The 15,408-nt window shown below is 55.0% G+C and overlaps 1 protein-coding gene across 3 annotated transcripts in view; it reads right to left on the reverse strand.

The window, feature by feature from the left end:
* The window catches only part of PLA2G6 (phospholipase A2 group VI), a 28,449-nt gene extending 24,565 nt beyond the window's left edge, over positions 1-3,884 (reverse strand). The window contains exon 1 of one of the 3 annotated variants that reach the window (XM_055141129.1): positions 3,802-3,884. The gene's annotated coding sequence lies outside the window, so the exon portion shown is untranslated. The remainder of the gene's footprint in view (positions 1-3,801) is intronic. The other 2 variants (XM_055141128.1, XM_055141130.1) reach the window with 2 other exon arrangements.
* Between the last annotated feature and the right edge of the window lie 11,524 nt (positions 3,885-15,408).

The raw sequence follows: 15,408 nt of genomic DNA on the forward strand, positions 1-15,408 counted from the left end.
GCGTGTCCCATGGGGGCGTGGTCTCTGGAGGGGCGGGGCTCTGGAGGGGCGGGGCGTCCACCGCACTCACAGGTCCAGCCTCCTGATTCCACACCCGGCACTAGCTCTGGCTCGCCTCGGACTCTACGGGGCAAGGACCATGCGCGCGTGTCTAACACCCCAGGGACCGCTGCCCCCCTGCTCCTGATTTCCCCAGAAGGCCCCCCCCGCCCCTCCAAAAACGCACAGAAGCCCACGGGAGGCGGGGATGGCGGTAAATGAACCCGAGGGCGTGAGCTGATGGAGAAGCCGTGAGTGCAGGGGGGTGTCTGTCTCAGACCCACAGGGTCACGACTTCTGCACCGGAAGGGGCGCACATGCCCCCCAAGTCTGGGCGCCTGGGCCCGGAAGCCGGGTGGGCAGGTTCCCCAGGCCACGGGACACCAGCAGACACCAGCTTGCTCTGGTTCTGCTTCTCATGGATAACCTGGGGCCAGGAAGAGGGTCTGGCAGATGGAAAACCCCCAAAATCCACTAGTCTCTTGCCTTTTCTGGGGGGGTGCAAGGACGGAGGTCACACCCGGCGATGCTCGGGGTTTACTCCTGGCTCTGCACTCAGGAACGACTCCTGACGGTGCCCAGGGGACCACAGGGGATGCCAGGATCAAACCCAGGTTGGCTTCATGCAAGGCAAACGCCTTCCCCGCTGTGCTACTGCTCGGGCCCAGAACGCTGGTCTCTTTACCTGGGTCTGACGCCTTTTACTGGCGCGGAAACAGAGGCTGAGGTCTGGGATCGCTGAAGTCTAACCGTGTCCTGTCCACTGCAGACCCCCGGGGTTCCCCAAAGCAAACCTGTTCCGGCCTCCCCCCCCTCTGTGGTGACAGATCTCTCCGGAATGTTCTTCCCCCCGCTCCCGCCCTGCTTTTCTGCCTGCAAGAGGCCAGAGTCTAGCTCAAGTGCAGCTCCCCACCCTCTCTTCGAGTGCTCTGGACATGCCCACTCCGCTGCTCCCTCCCTGCCCTGCCCCCCTCCCCCCCACACACTTTACATACTCTGCAGACAGTACAGGGGCTCAGCACGCCCACCTGGCACGCAGTTACCACCCCCCCATTTGATCCCCAGCACCACAGAGGGTCCCCCAAGTGCCATGACCTGCAGCCATCCTCCCCCGCCAGGACAGAGACAGAGGAAAGTTCTAGGAAGAGCCCAGGCTCCCTCTTCCTTCCTGGGTCTGGGGGGGGGGTGGGAGGGGGTGGCCTGGGCTCTGGTGGCCTCAGCTTTGAGGGCAGGGAGCACCCCAGCCTTCCCCGGCATCCCCCTTCTTCCTCCCAGGGTGGCTGCCAGCCACATGTGCTATGAGCTGGGGGCAGCATGCACAGAGAGAGAGAGAGGGGGGGGGGGGAGGGAGAGGGAGAGAGAGAGACTTAAAGGCAAAAGCCAGGCTGGAGCAATAGCACAGCAGGGAGGGCGTTTGCCTTGCACGCAGCCATCCCGGATTCAATTCCCAGCATACCAAATGGTCCCCTGAGCACTACCAGGAGTGATTCCTGAGTGCAGAGCCAGGATGAACCCCTGAGCATTGCCGGGTGTGACCCAAAAAGCCAAAAACATAAAATAAAATCTATTTCTTACAGGGCTGGAGCTATAGCACAACAGGGAGGGCATTTGCCTTGCACGCGGCCGACCCGGGTTCAATTCCCAGCATCCCATACAGTCCCCCGAGCACTGCCAGGAGTAATTCCTGAGTGCATGAGCCAGGGGGAACCCCTGTGCAATGCTGGGTGTGACCCAAAAAGAAAAAAAAAAGAAAGAAAGAAAAGAAATGTGGGGACTGTCCAAGCAGAGATGGGGCTTCAAGCTCTGAAAATGGAAACTGCCCCAAAACACAGATGGACAAAAAAAAACCACAAACAGGCATTTCAAGCATGTGCTATCAAACTGATCTCTGGAATAAAGCTTCCAGCACCTAGCAAGGCTCCCTTTCCTGCAGACGCCTCCCCCTCGTCCTCCCTCTACCCCCAGCACATGCCTTCCGCTAGCTCTTGGTGAAGTCACTCTGCTGAGTGAGAAAGCTGTTTCCTTTGTTTTGACAGGATACCATCATCTAAGCAGAAAATGACAAGGAATCAGAAAGGGAGGGAGAGATCTGGCCATGAAGAAGGCACTGTAAGGCGTGCTCACAGAGGTACGGTCCCATGGGCTCCAGGGTGACAAGTCTTGAATTCTGAAACCAGTTCTAGGGACGGAGGACAAGCACAGCGGGTAGGGCGTTTGCTTTGCACACGGCCAATCAGGGTTCAACTCCCGTCATCCCATAAAGTCCCCTGAGCACCACCAGGAGTGATTCCTGAGTGCAGAGACAGAAGGAATCCCTGAGCATCGCCCAATGTGATCCAAAAGAGAAAAAAAAAAAAAAGAAAAAAAAGAAACCAGTAGTTCCAACCTCAAGCAAGCCAATCCCCCTCTACTTCGCCTTAACGTGGTAACACTGGCAACCCATAAATATGAATGAATGAAAAGCACTACATAAAAGGCATTTCACTCAGAAAAAAGTAACCAACAATACCATCAGTGATAAATAAAAGACAACGGGCTCCTGGGGCTGGAGCGATAGCACAGTGGGTAGGGCATTTGCCTTGCACGCGGCTGACCTGGGTTCGATTCCCAGCATCCCATAGGGTCCCCTGAGCACCACCAGGAGTAATTCCTGAGTACATGAATCAGGACTAACCCCTGTGCATTGCCGGATGTGACCCAAAAAAGAAAAAAAAAAAGACAATGGGTTCCAGTTTATCTGCCCTTGTTTTTCATTCTAGCCCTTTCTCTTTCCTATGATTAAAAAAAAAAAAAAGCAAAACATTGCGTGTATTTGGACAGGACCATTAACTGGTCACAAAGCTATGCCCTGGACATCTTCTCAAAATCTGAACCCGAGGTCCAGCCTGGGAAGGGCAAGAAACACAGAAGACACTGAGCCACGGGAGAGATGGAGCCTCCAAACTCCAGGGAGGTTTCAAAGCAGACATTGAAAACAAAGCGTTACAGCTCCGGGTGGAGTGTTGGTGTTGCCAAACCAAACCTGGCCGGCATCCTGTTGGGCTGGTGAGAGAGCTAGGAAAGGGAAGCGCTCAGGGAAGGAAAGGTGTTTGTTCAGGGTCATGTGAGTAATCCATCAAAAAAAAAAAAAAAAGGAGCAGAGATCCCTGAAACCCCGCACTCCTGCTCCCACACCCACTGGTCCGAGGTCCCAGTCACATGCTTGCTGCTGTCACCAGCTTCCAGGTCATTTGTGGGAGCAGGCGGTGGCCCAGGGACTGGGGGCGTGGGAGACTGGCGTAAGTGTCAGAAACGGAGAACAGCAGCGGGGAGACACGGGGGAAGGCTGGCGGCGGAGGGGCGGGTGAAGCGCGGGGTGGCGGGGGCTACGCAGACGGGGGGAAAGCGGGGGCGCTCCCAGAGGGGCTGGAAGGGGGTCGCGGAAAGCTGGGGTGACAGGGAGGCACCGACAGTTGGGGAGAGGGCTTGGCCCGGGAAGAGGGAGACACACAGAGAAGGCAGGAGGCCCGCGGAGGGGCCCAGCTGAAGCTGGGGGGTCTCGGGAGGGACAAGAGAGGTCACGGGAAGGGAGATGGGGGCGTCAGGAGCTCCAAAGGGGCAGTAGGTGGGTCACGCAGGAGATCATGGAGGTCATGAGACAGTGGGGAGGAGGGAGGATCTAAGGATCTAAGGAGGACGCAAGAGGAGACCACAGAGTTTGGGGTGCAGAAGAGGTTGGGGAAGGGCCCCCCCAGGCCCCGCCTCCCCTGCGCCGTCACTCACCTCGCCTTACTCAGCACTTGAACCTCCTCCTACTTCCGCAAACAAACGAGCCCCGGGTCACGTGACGAGCAGGCACCGCCTCCTCGCCAATCACCGGAGCCCTGGTCCCCTCGTGGCCCCACCCCCTCACGGCGAGAGGCGCGCGGGAGGAAGGCGGGAGCGGGCGCCGCCATCTTTTCTAACTGCCCAATGGAAGGGATTCTCATCTGCGTAGACTAGCGGGTTTCGGGCGGGAGCCAATCCGCGGCGGCGGAGTGTAGCCATGTTTGTGCGGGGCGGAAGTGGCTGTGACGGCTCGCTGGTAGACATATTGGTGAAGGGCAAGATACTCACCCTTCCCAGCCCACTGCATCCTAAGGCTTGGACTCTGAACCTCCTGTTAATGATGGTCCATAAATCTAAACAGAAAAGCAACGAGGACTTAAGACACATTAGGGAGGAGCCGGATATGATTGTATCGGGTTTTCCCGAGTTTACCCAAGGGTTACTCATGGGTGGTCAGATTCAGCAAATAAAAATAAGGGAGGCCCAGTTACACATGACTATCACCTGAACAACCCGTAATATCTTAGTATCAGTGGGGGGGAAAAAGCAGAGTTCCGCTAATAAATTATTACCGGGGACTGGAGCGATAGTACAGCGGGTAGGTTGCCTTGCATGCTGCCAACCCAGGTTTGATCCCTGGCATCCCGTATGGTCCCCCTGGCAGTCCAGAGCCAGGAGTGAATCTTGAGCACTTCCGGGTGTGGTCCCAAGTCATAAATAAATAAATAAATAAATAAATAAATAAATAAATAAATATCAGTTTTTCCTGGCCATGGAGTCAACTATGCCAAGACCAGATTTCTTTGCACTTTTAAGTAGATACCTGGACAAATGACTTGGTCTTCGTAAACATGGTCAGAAAAGGAGGCGCAGAAATATCTCCCAGACTCCTAGTGACTAGGTGAGATCAATGAGTGCCCACTCCCTGGAGTTAGGACTAGTAACGCTGAGAACGAACGGAGCTGGAAAAAAGTGCCTGAGCCATAGCTCTACCCCGTCTCCAGCTCCAAGACTTGGCTGGGGAACTTTCCTTGCACTAATGATTATCTCCAAGCCAGCTCTAGACCAATTCTTCCAGCACCCTTCCTGTGCACGGGTAAAGTGCAGGGGCTCTTCCTGTGAGAAGTCTATCCCAGGACACCTCACTCTGTCCCTGGATATGACCGCATGTGCCATCAGAGCAAGGGGTAGTTTAAGAACCTAGACAGGGGAGCTAGGGAACACAGGACTGGAGCACATGAATGTGTGCTTTGCTTACAGCAAGCCCTGGTTTCTGTCCCTGGAGCAGATGGTCCTCCAAGCACCCCTGGAATTGACTGTGACAGCTGCCAGGTGTGACACCCCCCCAAAATTAAAAGTCTAGACAGGTTAGGGGCCGGAGCGATAGTATAGTAGGTCGGGTGTTTCCCTTGCACGCAGTCAACCCAGGTTCCATCCCCAGCGTCCCATGTGGTTCCCCAAGCACCGCCAGGAGTAATTCCTAAGTGCAGAGCCCAGAGTAACCCCTGAGCATCGTCAGGTGTGCCCTCCCATCCCCACCCCAGGAAAAATAAAAGAATCCAGACAGGTTAATAATAACTGACAGTAGGAAGTGGGACAGTTCAGAGCTTTAACTAGTTACAAAAGAATTTGACTGCCATCCATCACTTCAGGTTTGTTTTTGGTTTTTGGGTTTTTTTTTTGCTTTTTGGGTCACACCCGGTGATGCACAGGGGTTACTCCTGGCTCTGCACTCAGGAATTACTCCTGGCGGTGCTCAGGGGACCCAATGGAATGCTGGGAATCAAACCTGGGTTGGCCGCGTGCAAAGCAAACGCCCTCTCCGCTGTGCTATCGCTCCAGCCCCTCACTTCAGGTTTTAATTTACTCCTGTGGTAGTAAGAGGCTGTTCAGAAGAAGCTGTTCCCATAAACCAGAATTTTGCTCGAGTTTTGGCTTGGAGTTAAAAGGATAAGCACTTGGAATTCTCCATGAAAACATCTTTGCCCTCTTTCCCCCCACCCATTGCAGCAAAGCAAACTTGGGACAATAGTTATCAAAGAGCTTGTCAACGGTCAGGCATTCCACCCACCACCAAGCTATCTGACCCCACGGACACGGGTTCAACAAGACGAGCTCTGTCCTCTACCTTGTGTTCAGGGTGGACCTGGGAGGCAAGTTTGATCAATAAGACACACAACCGAGTCCAACATGCAGAGAGAGCCAAGGGAAACGCAGCCAATCCCGTTTAGCGACGCAGATCCAGCTGCGTGCCCCGCCCTCAGGTGTGATAGGGCGGAAACTCACCCGAGTGGACAAAGCGAGAGATGCAGTGCCTGGTCACGGGTAGCTCAGAATGAGAATGAGCCAGCAACGGGAAGGAGTGTGGAAGAAGGACACCTGCAAGCCTCCAAGTTTCTGGAAGGGTTTTCATTGGAGCAGTTCAAGTCTAAGAGATCCTCCACTCAGACAGTCCAGAGCAAGACATTTGCCTGCTCAGACCCAGAACCCAAAGGATCAGACTCCCCTCTCATCCTCAAGGGGCCTGATAGAAATTTAACAAAGAGTTGAAAGCCGGAGCAATAGAACAGTGGGGAGGGCATTTGCCTTGCACGTGGCTGACCCGGGTTCAATCCCCAGCATCCCATAAGGTCCCCCGAGCACCTCCAGGAGTAATTCCTGAATGCAGAGCAAGGAGGAACCCCTGAGCATTGCTGGGTGTGGCCGAAAAAGCCAAAAAAAAAAAATTTAACAAAGGGGCTGAGAACAGAGCTCAGTGGTAGAGCATTTGCCAGCCTATGTGAAGCCCTGGAATGCCCAGAGAGAGAGAGAGAGAGAGAGAGAGAGAGAGAGAGAGAGAGAGAGTGTTGGGGCTGGAGCAATAGTAGAGCAGGGAGGGTGTTTGCCTTGCAGGCGGTTGATCCAGGTTCGATTCCCAGCATCCCATAGGATCCCCGAGCACCACCAGGTGTAATTCCTGAGTTCAAAGGTTCAAAGCCAGGAGTAACCCCTGATCACCGGGTATGACCCAAAAAGCAAGACAGAGAGAGAGAGAGAGAGAGAGAGAGAGGAGGGAAAGGCAGGGCCAGACTCTCCGGCTTTCAGGAAAAGCAAGGTTGGGGGCTGCAGAGGGCCTAGAGTGTGACTAAAGGAGCAAGGACACCAGGGGATCCGGGCTGTGTTAGCTGATTAGACCAGGGCGAGGAGATAGCACAGCAGGTAGGGCACTTGCCTGGCGGGCACCCAGTCCGGCTTGTTCCCCAATACCCCATGAACCCTTGAGCATCGCTGGGTGCAGCTCTAGAGACCCCTGAGTACACCCCCCCCCCTGCCCTCAGGGTGGCGTGGGTCCTCCCCAGCGCCCCTGGCCTTTGCTTTGAAGCACCAGTCTGATTGGCCGAGACTCACCAGAGGGGCCCCTCCCACCCACCCCGGGCCTCCTGAGCACTGCCTGGAAAACACCCCGCAGGAGAGACCAGACAGGGGAAGTGACTCAAAGATTGGAGCTGTGCCTTGCGTGTATGAGCTGGATCCCTGCCCCCGAGAGCACAAGTGCACCCCGCCCCGAGCCCTGGGGGGCGTGGCCACAAGCATCACTGCTGGAGTGGGCCCTGAGAGCCGCTGGCTGTGGCCCTGGTGGTCCCTGAGTACAGTTGGACCCCGAGTGGCTTGGTGGCACCCGGACACTGCACACCCGCGGGTGGCCACCTTTTTGGCAGCGCACAAACCCCACAAGACCTGGTGTTTGAAAACCGTTGCTATGGGTTGTCTTCAGACTGGCTCTCACTCTGAGAGTCGGGCGGTGAGGGGGGTCTGGGAGGGGCTTGCGAGTTGGCTGAGCAGAGGAATGGCTGATGGGGCTTCCCCTCTCAACCAATCACGTCTGTTCTCTAAACCATGGAGCCAGAAAAACTGTCCAGCAGGTAGGACATTTGCACAGGGCCGACCCAGGTTCTATCCCTGGCACCCCATTGAGCCCCCGGAACCCCACCAAGAGTGATGCATGAGCCAGGCGGCAGCCCTGAGCACCGCCACTGGGTGTGGCCCCGAAGCAAATAAACAAAGAGTCGAATGATGGGGTCGGAGAGTGCAGGGAGCTGCGCAGAGGTGGTACATGCAGGAAGCCCAGATTTAATCCCCGGCATCTCCTGATCCTGGGTCACCTCCAGGGCGGCCCAAGAATGACAACAAAGAGTGACAGACCCTTGGGGCCGGAGCGATAGCACAGCGGGTAGGGCGTTTACCTTGCACATGGCCGACCTGGGTTTGATCCCCGGCATCCCATATGGTCCCCCAAGCACTGCCAGGAGCAATTCCTGAGTGCAGAGCCAGGAGTAACCCCTGAGCATCGCTGGGTGTGACCCAAAAAGCCAAAAAAAAAAAAAAAAGAGTGACAGACCCTGTCTGGAAGGGAAGGGAAGGCAGGCCGGAGCAGGGCGTCCTACACAGTCAACGCATCGTTGTGAGGATGGTCTTGGTAGCCAGGTGATGATGTGGGGGGAGGCCGACTGACTCGCCTGGGCACGGTGGGCACGAGTGTGCCTGCCACGAGCCCTGGAAGCAGCATTTTGCAGGCGCCTGACCGAGCCCAGGTTCAAGGGACTGTGACCCAACAGCCCCCCCTCCCCCCCTGCCTGAAGTGTTTCTTTTTCCTTTGTTTTGGGGCCTTACCTGGAAGTGCTCAGGGCTCAGGGATCACACCCGGCTCTGCTTGGGGAACCAGACTGGGGTGGGGACTGAAACCAGGTCTGCCACGTGAAAGGCGAGTAGCTGTACCCCCAGCACTCACGTCTTTTCTCTCCTTTATTTATTTATTTATTTATTTTTGTTTGGGGTACCCCCAGCAATGCTCAGGGGTTCCTAATGGCTCAGCAGAACTCTCACTCCTGGTGGTGCTCGGAAGACCGGGGGTTTGGGGCAGGAACGTGGGCTTCCCACATACCGACCACGGACTCCCGCCCTCCAATTTGCCTCCCTGCCCCCACTGGGTGTAGGATCTGAGTGGAGCGTCCATTTCTGGGTCTTGCACACACAAGGTCTCACAAGCCTGTCTCAAACACACCATCGTAGCTTTTTTTTTTTTTTTTTTTTTTTTGGTTTTTGGGTCACACCCGGCGATGCACAGGGGTTACTCCTGGCTCATGCACTCAGGAATTACTCCTGGCGGTGCTCGGGGGACCATATGGGATGCTTGGATTCGAACCTGGGTCTGCCGCGTGCAAGGCAAATGCCCTACCTGCTGTGCTATTGCTCCAGCCCCCATCGTAGCTTCTTGTGATAAGAATGATCCAGCGGCAGGACCCAGGCTGGCAACCCCGGCCAGGACCTTCCTGGTCGTCTCTGTGACTCACAACCCCACACCCCCCCTCAAGCAATCCATACAACCTTGTGCTGTTGACCTTTGCTCGCCCAATCCCCTCCACCAGCGTATTTTGATAATCTCGCTCAGGCTAGCAAACTCCTACTCAACCGCTGAAACCCCACTTAGACCAAGGGCTGCAGGGTGGGGGATATGGCTCAGCCATAGAGCACCAGCCTTGCAGGCACGAAGGCTGCGAGTTCAATGCCTGGTCCCAGCCTATGTACAGAACGCCACCCCAGGGGTACTGCTCTTGAGAACTTCCAGTGATACAACCAGGCGTGTGGTCCCTGGCGAACACATGTGTGAGAGCCACAGCCCATGCTTCATGATCTCTCTCCTCCTGAACGGTGCACGAGCTGTGTGCAACGCGACAGGAGATGAGCATGTGTGCAAGCACCACCTCTAAGTGGTCCCCAGCGAGCACCTTCTCTAAAGCGTGCAGCTTCTGGGGCCGGAGTGATAGCACAGCGGGGAGGGCGTTTGCCTTGCACGCAGCCAACCCGGGTTCGATTCCCAGCATCCCATAGGGTCTCCTGAGCACCGCCAGGAGTAATCCCTGAGTGCAGAGCCAGGAGGAACCCCTGTGCCTTGCTGGGTGTGACCTCCCCCCAAAAAAAAGCAAAAAAGAAAAAGAAGTGTTTAAGAAATAATAAGGGCTGGAGCGATAGCACAGCGGGTAGGGCGTTTGCCCTGCATGAGGCCGACCCGGGTTTGATTCCCAGCATCCCATGTGGTCCCCTGAGCACCGCCAGGAGTAATTCCTGAGTGCAGAGCCAGGAATAACCCCTGAGCATCACCGGGTGTGACCCCAAAAGCAAAATAATAATAATAATAGTAGTAATAATAATAATAATAATAATAATAATAATAATAAAGTGTGTGGCTTCCCCCAAGCAAGTGCTTCTGTTAACCCAGGGAAAAGAGGGTGGAGGGCAGAAAGGGGGAGGAGAGCGAAGGTTCCTTCACAGGATGAGGGTGCCCGTAGGACTGTTCCTCTCTCTGCACCCACACCCAGGGCTGTGACCGCCCAGGCGCCTTGGTCCTGGCCCCGCCAAGTGCTGGTTCTCCTCTGCGGGGACAGGATGCTGTTGGCATCTCCCCACCTCCCCATCTCTCTCCTCAGCACCAGGAGAATCTACCAAACTCCTGAGGAGGAAGGAGAGGATTAAGGGCCAGCTGCAGCCCAAGCACTGAGTGAAGGTCCGAATTGCCTCGTCCTGTCTGCTTTAGTTTTTTTTTTTTTTGCTTTTTGGGTCACACCCGGCGATGCACAGGGGTTACTCCTGGCTCTGCACTCAGGAATTACTCCTGGCGGTGCTTGGAGGACCATATGGGATGCCAGGGATCGAACCCAGGTCGGCCGCGTACAAGGCAAACACCCTACTCGCTGTGCTATCGCTCCGGCCCCTCGTCCCGTCTGCTTTAAAAGGAGCCCGAGGGCCGGACAGATTGTAGAGGGATGAAGGTATCTGCCTTGCCCAAGGGTCCCCGGGTTCGAGCCCCAGCACTGTCTATGGTCCGAGCACCACCAGGAGTGAGTTCTGAGCACAGAGCCCCAAGTAAGCTCGGAGCATCACCAGATCTGTCCCCGTCCCAAACTTCAACAGATGAAAAAGAGCTCGATCTTTCGTCTGCCCGCCAATCAACAGGGGAGGGCTTTGGTGAGGAGGAAAAAGTCAAGTTAGAAGGACACATCGCTGGTGTCTGCAGTGGCCGGGCGCTGCGGGAACTGGATATCCACATCTCCCCAAAGGACGCATCTCGTGATCACACGAGAAAGAAAAATAAGAAAATAAGCCGAGAAAAGGAACCGGAGCTCCCGGGCTCCTGGAAATCGAATCTCAAGGCCAGGACAGAGAGAAGCCCCAGGGGGATGTTAAAGAGCCAGCAGGGACACTTCCACCGGGTGCTGATGAAGGAGTGTTGGAAGGAAACCGGCCCGGCGGATGGCGATGGTGGGATCTGAGCCATAGCACAGTGGGGAGGGCGTTTGCCTCGCACGCAGCCGACTCGGGTTCGATCCCCAGCATCCCATAGGGCCCCTGAGCACCACCAGGAGTGATTGCGAAGTGCAGAGCCAGGAGGAACCCCTGAGCATCACCGGGTGTGACCCCGAAAGAGAAAAAAAAAAAGGGAAGATGGTGGGATCACGGGGCCCAAGGCTCCCTGGTGGCTGGCCGGCGGCCGAGTGGGCTGAAGGAATGGGTGTGACGTCAGCTGCCATCCTGGCTAGCGCCAAGGCTCAGACTGCTAAGAACACAGCACCCTCCCGACCCTGGAGCTTGGGGCCCCCAGGGGTCAGGGGCACCAGGCCCCACTGGGTCAGTCAGGGTTCTCCGGAAGGTGCCAGGCTTGTCCCTTTCCCCAAGGGTGGCTCCTTCCGAGGGACTGGCTGCCGGTCCCTCCCTGTGGGTGGAGGCGAGATCTCTCAGGGTGAGGTCACCCCTGGCTGGGCGCCCTCCCCTGGGGAGAAGCTGGTTTCTCAGGGGACTTCTGAGGACTCACTTCTCTCCACCCTGATATTTATTGATCATTCACTCGGCACTGGGCACCGTGCCCAGTGTCTGTCAGGGTAAACACGTTCCGCAGTTTCTTGGTCTGTGAAATGGGCACTGACCCCTGGTCAGCCCAGTTTGTGAAGGAGGAGAGAGAGGTGAGAAGTCACTCAGGAGGGCAGGGTGTGGCATACATGGGAATCTGAGAACCCCACTTCAAAACCAACACCCCAAACAATTTTTTTTTTTTTTGCTTTTTGGGTCACACCTGTCGATGCACAGGGTTTACTCCTGGCTCTGCACTCAGGAATTACTCCTGGCAGTGCTCAGGGGACCACATGGGATGCTGGGAATAGAACCCGAGTCGGCCGCATACAAGGCGGTTTATTGCTCCAGCCCCACAACTTTAAAAAAAAAAATAAAAACAAAAACGAAAGAAATGAGAGTGGATTTTTTTTTTTTAATGTCCTTCACCCTAAGGGCTGGAGCATCAGGTAGGGCGAGTAGGGCGTTTGCCTTGCACGCGGCCGACCCGGGTTCGATTCCTCCACCCCTCTCAGAGAGCCCAGCAAGCTACCGAGAGTATCCCGCCCACCCAGCAGAGCCTGGCAAGCTACCTGTGGCATATTCGATATGCCAAAAACAGTAATAATAAGTCTCACAATGGAGACATTACTGGTGCCCGCTCAAGCAAATCGATGAGCAACGAATGAGATGGCAGTGACAGTGACAGTGAATGTCCTTCACCCAGATCCTCCAACCTGAATATTTCGTTACCTTTTCTTTATGTTTATGTGCCAGGGGTCAACCCCGTCCAGTAACATCTAGCAATCTGGCTTTCTTGTTTGCTTTGTGGCCACACCCAGAGGCACTCAGGACTTACTCTCAGCTCTGTGCTCAGGGATCACGGCTGTTGCGGCTTCAGGGACCATATGGGGAGCTGGAGATGAAACCTGCATTGGCTGCGTGCAAGGCAAACACATCACACGCTGGACTAGGACTCTGGCTCCATCCACCAACCTATCTACCCACCTACCTCTCTATCCCTACTTAGCCGTCCATCCACCTACGTGAACTTCTTATCTGTCTGTCCGTCCATCTCCCTATCTGTCCATCTACCTAACCTACCATTGGTCTTGCTCTGTGCCACTGTAAATAAACTCTCTCTATAATGCCTCTGCTTGCTTGTTTACTTGTTTTCGGCCACACCAGCCGTGCTCAGGGCTGACTCCTGTCTCTGCACTCAGGGCTCAGCCCTGGGGGACCCAGGGGCCATTTTGATGGCAGATATAAACCCGAGTTAGGCACATGCAAGGCAAGTGCCCCTGTGCTCTCTATTCCTCCACCAAACAAAAAGCCTCTTGACTTCCAGGTACTCCAGTGTAACCTCTAAAATCCAGACCAGGGGCTGGAGCGATAGCACAGCGGGGAGGGCGTTTGCCTTGCACGCAGATGACCCAGGTTGGATCCCTGGCATCCCAAAGGGTCCCCTGAGCACCGCCTGGAGTAATTCCGGAGTGCAGATCCAGGAGGAACCCCTGTGCATACCTGGGTGTGACCCAAAAAAGAAAAAAAAATCCAGGCCATTCTCCTTGACCACAGGACAATGATCACGGCTCAGGAAACAAACACTAATCGAACGCTAATCTATAGCTCTATAGCCCTCATTAGGAAATTGTCAATGATCTCAACAAGATCCTTGACAGCAGCAGAAAATCCTGGCTTACACACTGCTTCCTGTCCGTAGGGCACCCCGAGTCCTCTGACCAGGAAGTGCCCCCCAGCCTTTGCATCCAAGCTCCTATTTTACATGTCAGTTACAAATTAACTGACATGCACACTTTCCTGTACTTAAGTTTGCATGTCAGTTATTTTGTAGCCTTCTCTTTGGCTGGCTCTGTGTGAAAAGACCCCAGTAGAGTCTTTTGTGAGTTCTTCACAGGGAACCAGGAGTGAAGGCGGAGCCTGTCAGGGCTCAGATCTTTATCCAGGACCCAGGTCGTCCATCTGTCCCCGCACTGGTGACTGGAACCTAATCCCCCAAGAAGGGGCATCTGTCCACTGTCCCCTCCCGAGAGCTGCTGCTTTTTCATTTGTGCTTGTTGGGGGCATAACTAAACCCTCAGACATTCTGTCAATATCACATTTTCTCATCTCATTTTCCTATCTGTTGATTCTTGTTGGAACTCATTACTAATTACTTCGGGGTCACCTAAGGAGTGTTTTCATACCTTTTACTGGAAAGAAAAGCTTTCCTATTCACCGACAGTCCTACGGGCTGATGATTTCCTTTGCTATTCACTAGATTATGAGGCTTCCTGATCCTTATTTATTGTGACGCTCAGATTGTTCTATTAAGAACCCACTTCTAGTCAAAAAGAGAACCCTAGGGTGCTGGAGCGGTAGCACAGCGGGTAGGGCGTTTGCCTTGCATGCGGCCGACCCAGGTTTGATTCCCAGCATCCCATATGGTCCCCCGAGCACCGCCAGGAGTAATTCCTGAGTGCAGAGCCAGGAGTAACCCCTGTGCATCGCCGGGTGTGACTGAAAAGCAAAAATAATAATCATCATCATAATAAAAACTTTTGTGATTATGTTTCAGTCATAGAATTATCGAGTACCCATCCCTCCACCAGTGCCCATTCTCCACCACCAATGTTCCCAGTATCCCTCCCGCCACCCCCATCCCATCCCTCCCTCCCCAACCCCCCGCCCCCGCCTCTGTGGCAGACACATTCTCTTTCACTCTCTCTCTCCTTTCGGATGTTATGGTTTGCAATACAGACACTAAGTGGTCATATGTTCAGTCCATAATCCAGTTTCAGCACGCATCTCCCACCCTGAGCGAGCCCTCCAAGCATTCTTCACTTGGTGTTCCCTTCTCCATCCCAGCTGCCTTTGCCCCCAGCACGTGAGGCCAGCTTCCAAGCTATGGAGCCATCCTCCTGGCTCTGCTCTCTACTATCCTTGGAGCCCCTGCTTTTTTTTTTTTTCTTTAGTTTTTGGGCCACACCTAGCGATGCTCAGAGCTACTCTTGGCTCTGCGCTCAGAAACTGCCCCTGGTGGTGCCCAGAGGACCCTATGGGATGCCAGCAATTGAATTCAGCTCAACCAGGTGCAGGACAAGCACCATTCCCGCTGTCCTATCACTCCGGCCACAAAACCCTGCTTTTAAATGTGACTTTGAGGGACTGGAAGCAATAGTACATCAGGGAGGGCATTTGGTTTGCATGCTGCCAACCCACGTTCAATCCCTGGCATCCCATAGCTCGGGTCCCCCGAGCACCGTCAGGAGTAATTTCTGAGCGCAGAGCCAGGAGCAACCCCTGAGCATCGCCGGGTGTGACCCTAAAACTAATAAATAAATAAATGTGACTTTGAACTTGGTCTTGTGAGCTTGCCCAGAGGGGCATCTCCTGTCTGGCTGCTGAGCTGGTGCCCCCTCATGTGGGCAGGTGGCAGTGCCGGCATCAGGGGTGTTATTCCCTGTGGAGCACTTCCTTTGGCCTCGGCCCTTGTGGACTTCATGGAAGACGGGAGCGGAGGCCTGGAAAGCATTCCAGAATCACACTAGTGCAGACTCCCAGATGAAGAAGTATGAGGCCAGGGAGAGGGCACCCTGGCAGAGTGCTCAGCTCACGTGTGTGAGTCCCTGGGTCTGGGTCCCAGCACCTCTGAGTTCCTGAGCACCGAGCCAGGAGTAGCCCCCAGCACTGCTGTGTGTG

Source organism: Sorex araneus, chromosome 6 (genome assembly GCF_027595985.1).
Source record: "Sorex araneus isolate mSorAra2 chromosome 6, mSorAra2.pri, whole genome shotgun sequence".
NCBI lineage: Eukaryota > Metazoa > Chordata > Mammalia > Eulipotyphla > Soricidae > Sorex > Sorex araneus.